This window comes from Vicia villosa, linkage group LG2 (assembly GCF_029867415.1).
Source record: "Vicia villosa cultivar HV-30 ecotype Madison, WI linkage group LG2, Vvil1.0, whole genome shotgun sequence".
NCBI lineage: Eukaryota > Viridiplantae > Streptophyta > Magnoliopsida > Fabales > Fabaceae > Vicia > Vicia villosa.
The window spans coordinates 23635535-23649662 of record NC_081181.1 but is presented as its reverse complement, the minus strand read 5'-3'; the positions used below and the strand labels follow the sequence as shown (position 1 = coordinate 23649662).

Genomic DNA, 14128 nt, shown 5'->3' with positions numbered 1-14128 from the left:
TAATGCTTTGCGTGTTCCGTACAGCATCGCATTTAATGTTATACGCTTTTGTCAACTACCTCGAGCCTTGTTCACGCTGTGTCTACTGACGTAGCCTTTAGTAGCTTTAACGTTCCTTTTGTCAGTCAGCGTAGTCTGCCACCTGTACTTCCTTCTGATCTGATGTTTGTGAATACGACGTTTGAATATCATCAGAGTCAAACAGCTTGGTGCATAGCATCTTCTGATCTTCTGACCTTGAAGTGCTTCTGTTGCGTGATACCATCTTCTGATCTTCAGTGCTTCTGATCTCATGTTCTTCTGATGCTTCCATAGACCCATGTTCTGATTCTGCTTCGACCATCTTCTGATGTCTTGCCAGACCATGTTCTGATGTTGCATGCTGAACCATTTGAGACACAACTTCTGAGCGCTGAATTATGCGTACTCTTTATATATTTCCTGAAAGGGAAATTGCATTGGATTAGAGTACCATATTATCTTAAGCAAAATTCATATTATTGTTATCATCAAAACTAAGATAATTGATAAGAACAAATCTTGTTCTAACAATCTCCCCCTTTTTGATGATGACAAAAACATATATAAATGATATGAATTTGCGATCAGAAAGAGTAGACGGCAAAAGACAAATTACACAGCTATAGCATAAGCATATGAATATGTCTCCCCCTGAGATTAACAATCTCCCCCTGAGATAAATAATCTCCCCCTGAAATAAATACTCGAAGAACTTTAATAAAAGACTTCCCTGATTATTTCGGTAGAGACGGTCATATAAGCTTTTGTCTTCAGAGAATTCATAGCTTCTGACTTCTGCTTCCATTGGACAGCTTCAGAACTTGAATTTCTTTAGATCCTTAGAACACTCACAGCTTCTGATTCCTGCTTCCATCGTGGACAGCTTCAGAACTTGAATTTCTTTGATCTTCAGAACATTCACAGCTTCTGACTTCTGCTTCTATTCAGGACAGCTTCAGAACTTGAATTTCTGGATCTTTTAGAACATTCACATCTTCTGATTTCTGCTTCCCTCGGATAGCTTCAGAACTTTGAATGTCTACCAACATCACTTCATGCTAGATTTGTATCAGAACATTGTTGAATGTACCAGAGCATCATCAGAGCATCTCTACATCCTGAAATGTTACAGAACAAAAACTAAACGACAAAAGTCAGCATGAGCGAGTTAGAACATAAAATGTATGTTTGAACACATTATATGTATCAGAGCCATATAGGCTGATATAATGTATCAGAGCAAATAATGTATCAGAGCCATAACATTATATGTATCAGAGCAAATAGAATTATGTCAGAACAGGATAGACAATGATATTCAAATTCTATTATCAGTGCTTCTGATTCATTCTTCTTTCTTGCTTCTGATCTCTGAAGCTTGACAGCACTCAGCTTGCTTCAGTTTCCAAGAGCTTATTCCTTTTACAGAATAACGCTTCTTATGGTTTTGCTTCTAGTGTTTGCTTCTGAAGATTCACTTCACTTCTCTGTACCTGCAAAACACTTAAACCATATAGAACTTGCAGTTCTTGTTAGTGAATGCAACTGATTAAATCAAATCATTTATCTCACAGTATTTCTCCCCCTTTTTGTCATATCATCAAAAAAATAGAAAGGATTCAGATGAATAAAACAGAACACATGGAGGAAGAAGATGATTTCATTAAGGTTCAACCAATGGGTACAAAAGTACAGGATGAAAGGATCAGATGCACAGAAACAGAACAGATGCAAAGAAAAGAAAGAAACAACACAGACTCAATCTAAGATGGCCCTAGTCTTGACAAGATCTTGGCCAGCATCTCTTTAACATCGTTGTTGTGTCCTTCTTGCCTTTCAATGAAAGCATCATACTTGTCATTGAGTGAGCTTTGCTCATCCTGTCTCCTCTGAATTGCTTCTAGAGTCCTTGCAAGACGAGAAGGTTCATCAGAAGAAGCTTCACCGCTTTCAACCACAGGAATGGCAACTTGATCTGCAGCTTCCATAGAAGTATCATTTGCTGGGATATCCTCAACAGGGTCTGATTCAGCAACATGATCTTCAGCATCTGCTTCTTGCATAGAAGCATCTCCATACTCTGCAGCAGGAATTTCAGAGTCTCCATTCTTTAGTGCCTGAAGAATGGCAGCAAGATTCCTGGAAGCAGAAGGACCTTCAACTTCTGGTGGGTCAACAACTTCTGGAATGACCAAGCTTGGGTCTTTCACAGACGGGTTTTCCCTCAAAAAGTCAAATAAGGTCTTGAAGTCTCCTAGCAGAACAGGATACTCAGGAATCCAGAGAACCATGTCCCTGCATGGGTTTGCTTCCATTGCAGCAGCCAGTCTCAATACTTCCAATTCATCCACAAAGGGCTTCTCTTCCAAAAGATATCTTCCTTTGAGGCGAGCAAACCAGAAGTCTTCATAATTCCTCAGAATTCCACGAGGCCGTGGGGCAGCAGCTACACAAACTTCCTGAAGTTCTAAAAACAGAGCATCTGATTTTCTGCGAAAGATCCTCCAGAAGTTCCGCATAGCAACATCATTCAATCCAGAACTTTCAGCAATTCTGAGAGTATCAAATATGCTTCTGAGATTCCTCTTTGCTTTTTCAAAAAATTCACCAATAGAGTACCTTGAAAAGATAGGGTTGGGAAAGAAGTACGGTTGAGGATCTCTATTCAACGTATAAGAGGATTCTGCTTCAGTATCAGAATCTAACACTACCACTTCAGTGTCAGGTCGAGACCTGGGAGTGTAGTTGCAATCACGGAGCAACTGCTCAGGTAATGCAGAAGTTGGAAGAATAGAGCCACTAAGGTTATTTTGGGAGGTGGAAGGGACAGGATTATAGTTGGCATGTGGAGGTGGTTGGGAGATGGAGATATTTGTTTGTGGTGGAAAGAGAGTTTGAATGGGTGGTATGTTCAGAACAAGATTGGTGGAGGGTGAAGGAGACGGAATGGATTGAGGAGATGGTGGAGTATTTGTGAAAGGAAATGGTGAGGGAGGAAGAGAATTGGATTTGTTTGCATGTGAAGAAGGAATGGTTATAGGGGAAGATGGTGGTGTAAGAATATGGACAACAACGGGTGATTCTGATGAGGCTTTTTCTGGTTCAGGGGTAGGTACAACCTCTATTGGTGTAACTTCTGAACGAACAACAGGAACAGAAATAGGTTCAGAAATGCATATACCTTTGGAACCTTTCAGAAGCGCTTTGGTCACATCCTCCGTTTTCTTCAGCTTTTTACTCTTTGGCTCTTCAATAATCTTTGCTTTGCCTCTAGAGATTTCTTTCCTTCTGACATAAGCCTGAACTTCTTGTTGGTTTTCAGCTTCTTGAGGGATATTGTCTTCATCAGAGCTTTGAATAATCATCTTCCTCTTCTTGGTTATCTTCTTTTCAACAGCCTTAACCATCTCATCATTTTTGTTTGACTTCTTCTTCTTTTTCTCTTTCTCAAAGTCATCAGATACGGCCTTAACAACGTTGGCAATCACCTTCTTAGAAACCTCTGGTTTAGAAACAGCAGAAGGATAATCATGCTTTCTTTTAGTCCTTTCTTCCCTCTTGCGATTTACTTTGAAAGGAGCACCTTTGTCTTGATCTTTAAAACTCTTATTCTCTTCAAGAGATTTCAGATAATCAGTTCTGACTTCAGGTACCTCACTATTGAAGAAGGTTTCAAAGTCAGCCAGAACTGGTTCTCTTATGGTTCTTGTTCCAGCTAGAGGTTCAGGAACTTTGAGAAAAGTGTCAATTATTTTCATCTTCTTTAAAGAGAAGGCATTCAGACAGGCTCCAGTGGTGACAGTAAGATCTTTGATGATACCTTCGGACTCCAGACTTTCAACAATCTTGGAATGTACCAGAAGGTTTGTAATAATCCTACCAAAAGGAATGGTTGTTCCAGCATTTTCCTTTCTGAAAGCATTCCTGGAATCCTTTACTGCTTTCCACATATGGTTGAAGATAATGTAAATCGCATCAACCTTCTTCTGAGTGGCAATGCAATAAAGAATATACCTTTGATCATTACTGATGAAATCCGAGGCATGAGTTGATTTCCTATGGTAGAAGCACCCGAGAAGGATCTTTGTCCAGATTCTGTAGATATCTCTCAAATTCTTAACATATTTAGTTTTCTTGACATTTGAATAGAGAGTGGATAGAATATCTTCCCAATCTTCTCTTTGATCAGACTCAAAAACCCCTTCAGGATTTTTCAGATCAAACATCACTCTTAGGATGTTTTCAGTAACAACAACAGACTTTCCATGGACAAAAGAGAGTATAGCTTTTGGTGCAACCACAGCATGTACCCAGAACTCCTTGACAAGATCAGAATAAACAGGGCCAACGAACTCAGCAAACAACGAGGTCCATCCTTGAAAGATGATGTCTTCTTTAAGGTGAAATTGATTTTCTTCAAGGTTGTCAAAGTCGACCATGAGTTCACACAAAACTTCCAATTCATCTTTGGGGATGGAGCATGCAACAACAGGGGTGAGTTCCTGGTGTGTTTCTTCGTGCATATGAAGAAGAGTAGATGAACCAGCAAAATGAGATGAAGAAGCAGCCATTGAACAGAATGAACGAAAACGGGCAAGAGAAGCGAACTGGGTTTTCGATTAGGGTTTTTAGAAAACGGCTAAGAACTTTTCAAACGAGAGAATGCAAGGAGAGAGATAGAGACAAAGGAGCGAAAAAGATGTATGATATGATTTGAAAAGCATATATAGAGATGGATTTAAAAAAAAAATTGAACAGTTCCAGAATCAAAGGAAATCAATTTTATTAAATGATGAGTGACGTGAGGAGAGAGAACGTGGTAAATGAAATGATTTAAAACAGTTACCTAGGTCGGCGTCTTTTCAACTGCACGCTTTGTACTAACCGTACAAATACGTGTTCATCATCAGATAATAGATGACAGCTGTAAATATCAGAGAGATTTTACGCCTTCAGATTCTGATCACTGCTTCTGAGTTGATCAAGTTTCTCTTCTGGAAATACTCCTTCTGAAGTGTGCTGATATAAGTCTGAATGATCTTCTGATCCATTACTTCTGATATACACAGCTTCTGGAGGTTTACTTCTTTGTTCTGCAGCTTCTGATAAGACAAAACTGTATCTGCAGAAATTCTTAAGCTCTTTGTTTCATCAGAAACAAGTTTATCATCAAAACAGATGTTTATTGATTTGTCCACAATCAATGTTTCAATGTTGTATATTCTGTAGCATTTAGAGCATTCAGAATAATCAAGAATGAAACATCAATGCTTTAGAGACAAACAAAACAGATGGTTCCAAGACTAATAAACTTTCTTTTCTGAATTCCTACAAACATAGTTTCTTCAACAGATTTAAGAACCAGAACTTGAAAGACAATCTTTCTTCCCTTCAAGTGTTAAGACCAACTTGAATCCAGGTGTCATGTCATGTTGAATGTTGTCTTCTTTGTTATCAAGAGAATCTGCAAAAGAAATAATCTTTTTCTTTGGTACCCACATCTTCTTGGGTCCTTTCTTGTTAGATTTTCTCAAGTTCTGATTGAACTTGGGTTTGACATTATAAGCAATAAGAGGAACAGCATGATAATTCTTAATGTGAGTTTCATGATATTTCCTAGGTTGTGTCACATGCTTCTTAGTGTGTGTAATGTGAAAACTTTGAGCATGTGAAGTGTGCCTAATATCATGTGAGTGGCCATACTTGAACTGATCATACAATGGCTTGTATGTGAGTTTCATTTCATCAACAGGTTCAAGTTTGTATGGGGTTTCACCCTCATAACCAATGCCAACTCTTTTGTTTCCAGACACAGCATATATCATAGAAGCTAGCTGACTTCTGCCAATACTTCTAGATAAGAACTTCCTGAAACTTAAATCATATTCTTTCAGAATATGGTTTAGACTGGGAGTGGATTTTTCTGAATCAGAAGGAGATCCAACATTATTGGATAATTTTAAAAGTTTTTCTTTTAATTCAGAATTCTCCAACTCAAGCTTCTTTGTTTCAAATTCAAATTGCTTTTTCAGCTTTTTGTATTTGAGACTAATCTGAGACTTGAGTTCCAGAAGTTCAGTTAGACCGGAAACTAACTCATCTCTAGTAAGTTCAGAAAATACCTCTTCAGAATCTGATTCTGATGTAGATTCTGATCCGTCATCTTCTGTCGCCATCAGCGCACAGTTGGCCTGCTCATCTTCTGAATCATCTTCTGACTCATCCCAGGTTGCCATAAGACCTTTCTTCTTATGAAACTTCTTCTTGGGATTCTCCTTCTGAAGATTTGGACATTCATTCTTGTAGTGTCCAGGCTCATTGCATTCATAGCACATGACCTTCTTCTTGTCAAATCTTCTTTCATCAGAAGATTCTCCACGTTCAAATTTCCTTGAACTTCTGAAGCCTCTGAACTTCCTTTGCTTGCTCTTCCAGAGTTGATTTAGCCTTCTGGAGATCAGGGACAGTTCATCTTCTTCTTCAGATTCTGATTCTTCAGGATCTTCTTCTTTGGCCTGAAAAGCGTTAGTGCATTTCTTGATATTTGATTTTAATGCAATAGACTGACCTTTCTTTTGAGGCTCATTTGCATCCAGCTCAATCTCATGGCTTCTCAAGGCACTGATCAGCTCTTCCAGAGAAACTTCATTCAGATTCTTTGCAATCTTGAATGCAGTCACCATAGGACCCCATCTTCTGGGTAAGCTTCTGATGATCTTCTTCACATGATCAGCCTTGGTGTATCCCTTGTCAAGAACTCTCAATCCAGCAGTAAGAGTTTGAAATCTTGAAAACATCTTTTCAATGTCTTCATCATCCTCCATCTTGAAGGCTTCATACTTCTGGATTAAAGCTAGAGCTTTAGTCTCCTTGACTTGAGCATTTCCCTCATGAGTCATTTTCAAGGACTCATATATGTCATAGGCCGTTTCCCTGTTAGATATCTTCTCATACTCAGCATGAGAGATAGCATTCAGCAAAACAGTTCTGCATTTATGATGATTCCTGAAAAGCTTCTTTTGATCATCATTCATTTCTTGCCTTGACAGCTTCACGCCACTGGCATTTACTGGATGTTTGTAACCATCCATTAGAAGATCCCATAGATCACCATCTAGACCCAGAAAGTAACTTTCCAGTTTATCTTTCCAGTATTCAAAGTTTTCACCATCAAATACCGGCGGTCTAGTATAACCATTGTTACCGTTGTATTGCTCAGCAGAGCCAGATGTAGATGCAGGTGTGGGTGTAGTCTTTTCACTTTCATCAACCATCTTTTACTTGAAGCGTTTTTCTCTTCCTGAATCTTTTCTAAACACGGTTAAGTGCTTGCACCTTAGAACCAGGCTCTGATACCAATTGAAGGATAGAAAAACACTTAGAAAGGGGGGGATTGAATAAGTGTAACTTTAAATCTTGGACGATAAAAATAAATTGCACAATTATTTTTATCCTGGTTCGCTGTTAACGAAGCTACTCCAGTCCACCCCCGCAGAGATGATTTACCTCAACTGAGGATTTAATCCACTAATCGCACGGATTACAATGGTTTTCCACTTAGTCCGCAACTAAGTCTTCCAGAGTCTTCTGATCACAACTTGATCACTCCAGGAACAACTGCTTAGATACCCTCTAAGACTTTTCTAGAGTCTACTGATCAACACGATCACTCTAGGCTTAGTTCACTCCTAAGACTTCCTCTAGAGTCTACTGATCAACCTGATCACTCTAGTTACAAACTGCTCAGCCAACTGCTAAGACTTCCTAGAGTATACTGATCACACGATCACTCTAGTTCCTTACAACTTAATGTAATTCTAAGAGTATTACAAATGCTTCTTAAAAGCGATAATCACAACTGTGATATTTCTCTTAATCGTTTAAGCTTAATCTCACTAATATATTACAACAGCAATGTAGTGAGCTTTGATGAAGATGAAGATTCTGAGTTTAGATTTGAACAGCGTTTCAGCAAGTTTGATATAAGTTGTTTTGGTGCAGAATCGTTAACCTTGCTTCTCATCAGAACTTCATATTTATAGGCGTTGAGAAGATGACCGTTGAATGCATTTAATGCTTTGCGTGTTCCGTACAGCATCGCATTTAATGTTATACGCTTTTGTCAACTACCTCGAGCCTTGTTCACGCTGTGTCTACTGACGTAGCCTTTAGTAGCTTTAACGTTCCTTTTGTCAGTCAGCGTAGTCTGCCACCTGTACTTCCTTCTGATCTGATGTTTGTGAATACGACGTTTGAATATCATCAGAGTCAAACAGCTTGGTGCATAGCATCTTCTGATCTTCTGACCTTGAAGTGCTTCTGTTGCGTGATACCATCTTCTGATCTTCAGTGCTTCTGATCTCATGTTCTTCTGATGCTTCCATAGACCCATGTTCTGATTCTGCTTCGACCATCTTCTGATGTCTTGCCAGACCATGTTCTGATGTTGCATGCTGAACCATTTGAGACACAACTTCTGAGCGCTGAATTATGCGTACTCTTTATATATTTCCTGAAAGGGAAATTGCATTGGATTAGAGTACCATATTATCTTAAGCAAAATTCATATTATTGTTATCATCAAAACTAAGATAATTGATAAGAACAAATCTTGTTCTAACATATGCTTCTTCCTTCTTGGCTTGTGGAATAGGTTCCATACCGTTCAAATTCTTGGGTGTGGTGGTAGGTGATAGTCCTAGGAAGGAAGCAATGTGGAAGGAGGTGGTAAGAAATGTTAGAAGTGGACTTTCAAAGTGGGGCGACATGTTTCTTTCTTCAGGAGGCATAGTGGTTCTTATCAACTCGGTGCTCAATTTGATTCTGTTGTATTCCTTGTCTTTTTATAGAGCTCCGAAAAAGGTGTTAAAGGAAATTAGAAGCATTCAAAGTAGATTTTTGTGGAGGGGGTGGAAGGTAAAAGATGTGTTCATTAGGTAAGTTAGAGTAACATTTGCAAAAAGAAGGAGTAGGGGGTTAGGTACAAGAGATGTTGATTGTATGAACGTATCGCTTTTGATGAAGTGGAAATGGAGAATCATTACGGAGGATAACGCTGTTTGGAATAATTTGTTGTTTTATAGGTACGAAAATCCAGTGGCAAAGATGTTTGTCAATGACTCGAGAGTGATCTCAAAGACGAACTCTATTTGGTGGAGAGATTTATTATTGATTAATGATTGTCCCGGTTCCAGAGGTGTTTCATTTTTTGATTTGATTGAATGCAGGATGAAAAACGAGAAGAAAAGGTCTTTTTTTGTTCGGCTCTTGGATAGGTAACCAGGTGTTGCACCCCAAAATTTGCCCTCCTGATTTTACATCTAATTGGCTTAGACTTTTGCATTCATTTGCATCTTTCCATCAGGGCATTAACATAACTCATGCATCCATTAAACAATAAACTGGCAAGGGATCAAGGATCATGAAGCAAGCTGGAGTTTCACATAGGTCTTGGCAAAAGGTTATTTATTTCCTCAAAAGGATGTTTGATACTTGATGGGAAGATTATGATGGGCTCAGTTCATTCGAGAGTTATTTGATCAGTTGGTCCATATCTACGCGGACCTCTTGACCTAGGGTTTATTTCCCTTGGCGTCGAGCACTCATGGACCTCAGAGGATCAGGGTTCTATTCAATGGTATGTTCAGTCATTTAATTGTGGATCTTCAGACACAAGACATTGTCAGGTCCATTCAAGTTGTGATTGAAAAAAAAGACTTGGGACATCAAAGTAAAAAAGGAAGAAAAATATTCCACTCATTACAAGTCAAGCCATGGTCCATCTTCACCAACTTGGGTGGCAAGTCATTACCTTTGAGTTTTTGTAAGAATTTGGACATACATGGTGTAATCGATGTATTGTTGCAAGATTGAAAAAGATCATGTCTAAACTTTGGCTTTTAATTTGGTCAAAGTCAACCAAGAAAGGTTGACTTTTTTTTACCAAAAATCACTCTTAGAGTGTGTTTGGATGAAGTATTTTAATGAGGGAAAGTAAATTTTTGAGAGAATTTAAAATGATTTGACCAAAATCTATTGTTTGGATACAAAAATGAAGAATTGTTAAAATGATGGAAATTTATAGAGTATTTCATCTAAGTTAAATTTAATCATTTTGAAATGACACCAAAAACCAAAGAATTTGAAATTCCTCTCATGTTCCATAGAATGTATTTGTTATTATTATTTTTTCAAATTTTACAAATCGGTCCTCATATTTTCCAAAATTATAAAGTTGACCCCAAAAATTTTCAAAAAATTGCAAATTGGTCCTTATTAATTTTTAAAATTTACAATTTGGTCCTTCAAATTTTCAAAAGTTACAAATTAGTCCCTACTTTTTCATTTTTTAATTTGGTCCAAAAATTTTAAATTTTGTAAAAAATGACACCAAAAATCTAATGAATTATCTTAATACTCCATGCAAACAAAATCATTTAAAAATGAATGGATTTGAATTGAATCATTTGAATTGCTTTGAATTTTAAATTGCTTTAAAATTTCTAATTACCTCATCCAAACACACTCTTAAGACTTTTTGAGATTCTCTCATCATTTTCATTCAAAGTGCAAATTGGAAAATGCAATGGGAATTTAAAGTGAAGAATTGGAGGGAAAAGCAGTAATTCAAATGTTATTTGAAAATGTGAAAGAAAAAATACATTTGGAATTCCATTACAAGATATTACAAAAGTCCAATCTCCGTCACAAAATCCAAATACAATACATCATTACAAGAATTTACATTTTTGACCTATATTTTACTTTAGTCAACTGTTGCCTTTCTGGTCAAACAGTTGACCCAAGTCAACACACTACTCTCTGACCTATCCCACCTCAAATTCCCCCAAGTTTGCTTCATGAATCTTAAGCTTCTTCGTGTTTTCATAATTTGACTTTATCTTGCAAGAATATCCATGAATACCAAAGTGATCTCATGTCATGTTTTCACAATTTGTTGTTTTGCTGTCATGTACCAAACCCGCAATAATCAGAGCATCACCCATTCATACATACATGGCGTGCATCATGATTTGTCCAAAGCTGAAAGTCACAATTAACCACTGCCCAAATTCAATTCAACATACATATGTTCCATTCATTCACAAACCATATGCAAACCACCTGCATCAAGATAGAAAATCCATGTTCATACTTTCATAGAACCCACATTCAAGTTACTTTCAAACTCCATCAACTAACCATAACAGTTCTTAACTCACCAACAAAACGTCAAGCTAATACCCCTGGTTTCTAGCAATTTCAGGAACCGATTCTAGCATTTAACCAAGCACTGACAGAGGTAACAGACCTGTACATACAAGCTATACCAAAACAGCCCTGTACACTACACATACAACTTGCAAAATCCATGACTATACAAACATACACATGTACATAATATCCAAACAGTTCATGTAACCAAGGATACGGAGGGAATTCAAGTTGTAATAATTACGCTACGCAGATTCGAAAACAGTTAACCATTTCACAATGTTAATCCAAATACGAGTACAGTTCATCCTGAAAAGCATGAGCCAGACAAATCATATTAAGCTGACTTCAAAGCGAGAGTTGAAACAACAAAACATTCAATGCCATTCAGACCAAAGTACCACCTTGAGCTTCAAGATTTCATGTAAATCATGCTTAGACCTGTCAAGAGAATATGCAAATTACAACATCAGCACAGTTCAGAATCAAGCAGTATTTACAGAGGCTTCATCCCTCAGGGCCAATTACAAAAACAACATCTGGGTTCAGTTCGTGACGTATGGGAGTGCAACATTTAACATACCTTTGTGTAGTAGCGAAAGGTAATTAACAAAGCTACTGATCCAGAGTTGGTATAAACCATGTTTGCAAATCAACCTACAAGTGAACAAGTGCAACACAGTCAGCTAGTGTGCTTCATATCTCAGGATGAAATCATGCTCACAGTTAAATTTCCGTTCAAATTCAAAAGCACATCAAGGCAGTTCAATACACCAAGGATCAATACACCAAGGCAGTTCAATATGGTTCTAGTTCAATACACCATGGATCACTACTAACACCTTTCAACTAACTTTCTAGTTTCTCTAAATTAAACTAACTCAACTGAACCAACTAACAGTCCAAAACTAACTACCTTCAGCTAAGTAACAAACTAGTCTAATAGTATATAACTAACCCAGCTGTCAAACATAACCAATATAAATAGAAAAACTTATTTGTAACTAACTGCCTCTAACCAACTTAACAGAAAGTCTCTCCCTCTAACTAATTGTAACCAAATCAGGTTCCTTACACGTTTTTTTGCTGAATCGTACACGTTATAGCTTGTTCTGATGTTCACGAGTGACATTTTTCTTGAATCGGCGCTATTTTGCTTGAATCCATGATAACTAGAACTTAGGGTTTAATAATTGAGTTCCTCGATTCGGCCAAATGAGGGAGTTTCAGTGCAATCTGATGAGGGAATTAGACTCAGGGCATGTTCTTAGAGTGAGTTCGTGTTTGGGAATCGGTGATCCAAGGCGGTTAAACAGAAGTCTGCGGAGGAGAAGCTCACATGGTCATGACTCAAGACTCCAAAACGCACCGTTTTGCTTTTTCTTTTTTCTTTAATTTAATTCTTTTTTTAATGGAACAAAAGCTGAAATTGATATAAAAATGGAAATAATAATAAAAATCTGAACAAAAAAAAACACTTTGGGTCGTTCCCCTCCTGACTGGGCCAGCGCCATTACTGAACAGCACCCTTAATTCAATTAATACCCCCTGACTCACATTTAAAATTGGTAGATTTTAGGATCTTTTACTTAGTTTTTCTTACATTCTTTTAGGTAATAAAAGACACAAAAACCTCATAAAAAATGCTATGAAAACTACTAATTTATATATTAGATTTTAGGCTACTATAATTTTGACATTTGATTGGTAGTTTTGCCTCAATAAAAAATACACCAAAAAATATTAGTTTTTTTAGGTTATTTTTTCAATTCTTTTGTATCATTTCTATGCCATATTTTTGATATGATTGTGTTGGTCATTTTTGGGTTTCATTGTTGTTAAGTCTCTCTTAGGAGTAGACTTGGTTAGGGATTTCATTAAGTCACCAACCATGGGTTTCACTTGCGATTATCTTCTCTTATCTCTTGCTATGCTTAACATGTTCCCTTAGGACGGTGACTTCAATCTTCATTAAGATTAGTCACATAGAACAACTTAGGTTGAATTCTATGCATGTTAACAATAGGTAGAGATTCCCTTATCCTTGACCTTAGGGTCATTTGTATGATAATACTAGGATAGGAATTCCCCTTAGAGATGTATGTTCCCTTTTTGCATAATAAACACAAAATCAATAAAACACAATAACGCACTTAATAAAGGTTGAAAATAATAAAAAGGGAATGGAAGCTCTCGTCCCCCTTGTTTAAGAGGATCACTTGAGTGGAAGTTCCCCAACCATAAAAAACACCAACCAAGAGTAGCTCGAACCTATCTTGTTTAAGGGGGTCACTTGAAACACTCGACATACATTTCTTTTGCTTTCAAGAGCACGTTACTTCTGTTTCATTCCCAGCTTAAGTCTCCAAAGGTCAAGCAGCGGAGTGTGATGTAACTGTTCAATTAAAAAACACACAACAAACAATAAAAAACATAGAAAATATTGAGCAGAACTACGACGCTCAGATTCTTCATAAGGAGATACGTAGGCATAGAGGCAACTCTAGCGAGCACAATAATTATTAAAAAACTCTAAGTTAATCATGCATTGCATTAGCAAGTAAGTAGTAATAGACACCCTTTAGATAGAAACAAACATAGATGGATATCGTCGAATACGACGAACGTGAGGGGTGCTAACACCATCCCCTTGCGTAACCGACTCCTGTACCCAATTTCTCTGGTCGTAAGACCTTGTTCTTATTCTTTGTTAGGTTTTCTGATATTCCTTTCCCTCGACGGGATAAATATATTAGTGGCGACTCAGGTTATTTTTCGCGGTAGCGACACCAGGCTTTGTCGAAAGCTTTTCCAAAATTGTACGTGGAGGCGGTGGATCCGTTTATGACAGTGGCGGAGGCGAGTGGTTAGGAGCAAGGTTTATGGGGCTAGA

General features: G+C 37.6%; 1 long non-coding RNA gene across 1 annotated transcript; it reads right to left on the bottom strand.

The window, feature by feature from the left end:
- Positions 1 to 10667: 10667 nt before the first annotated feature.
- On the bottom strand, positions 10668 to 12627 carry LOC131646015 (uncharacterized). The gene is made up of 4 exons (XR_009297257.1): positions 12311 to 12627; positions 11819 to 11892; positions 11244 to 11676; positions 10668 to 11145 (listed from the first exon to the last, which is right to left on the bottom strand). It is a non-coding gene; the product is annotated as an uncharacterized LOC131646015 (long non-coding RNA).
- Between the last annotated feature and the right edge of the window lie 1501 nt (positions 12628 to 14128).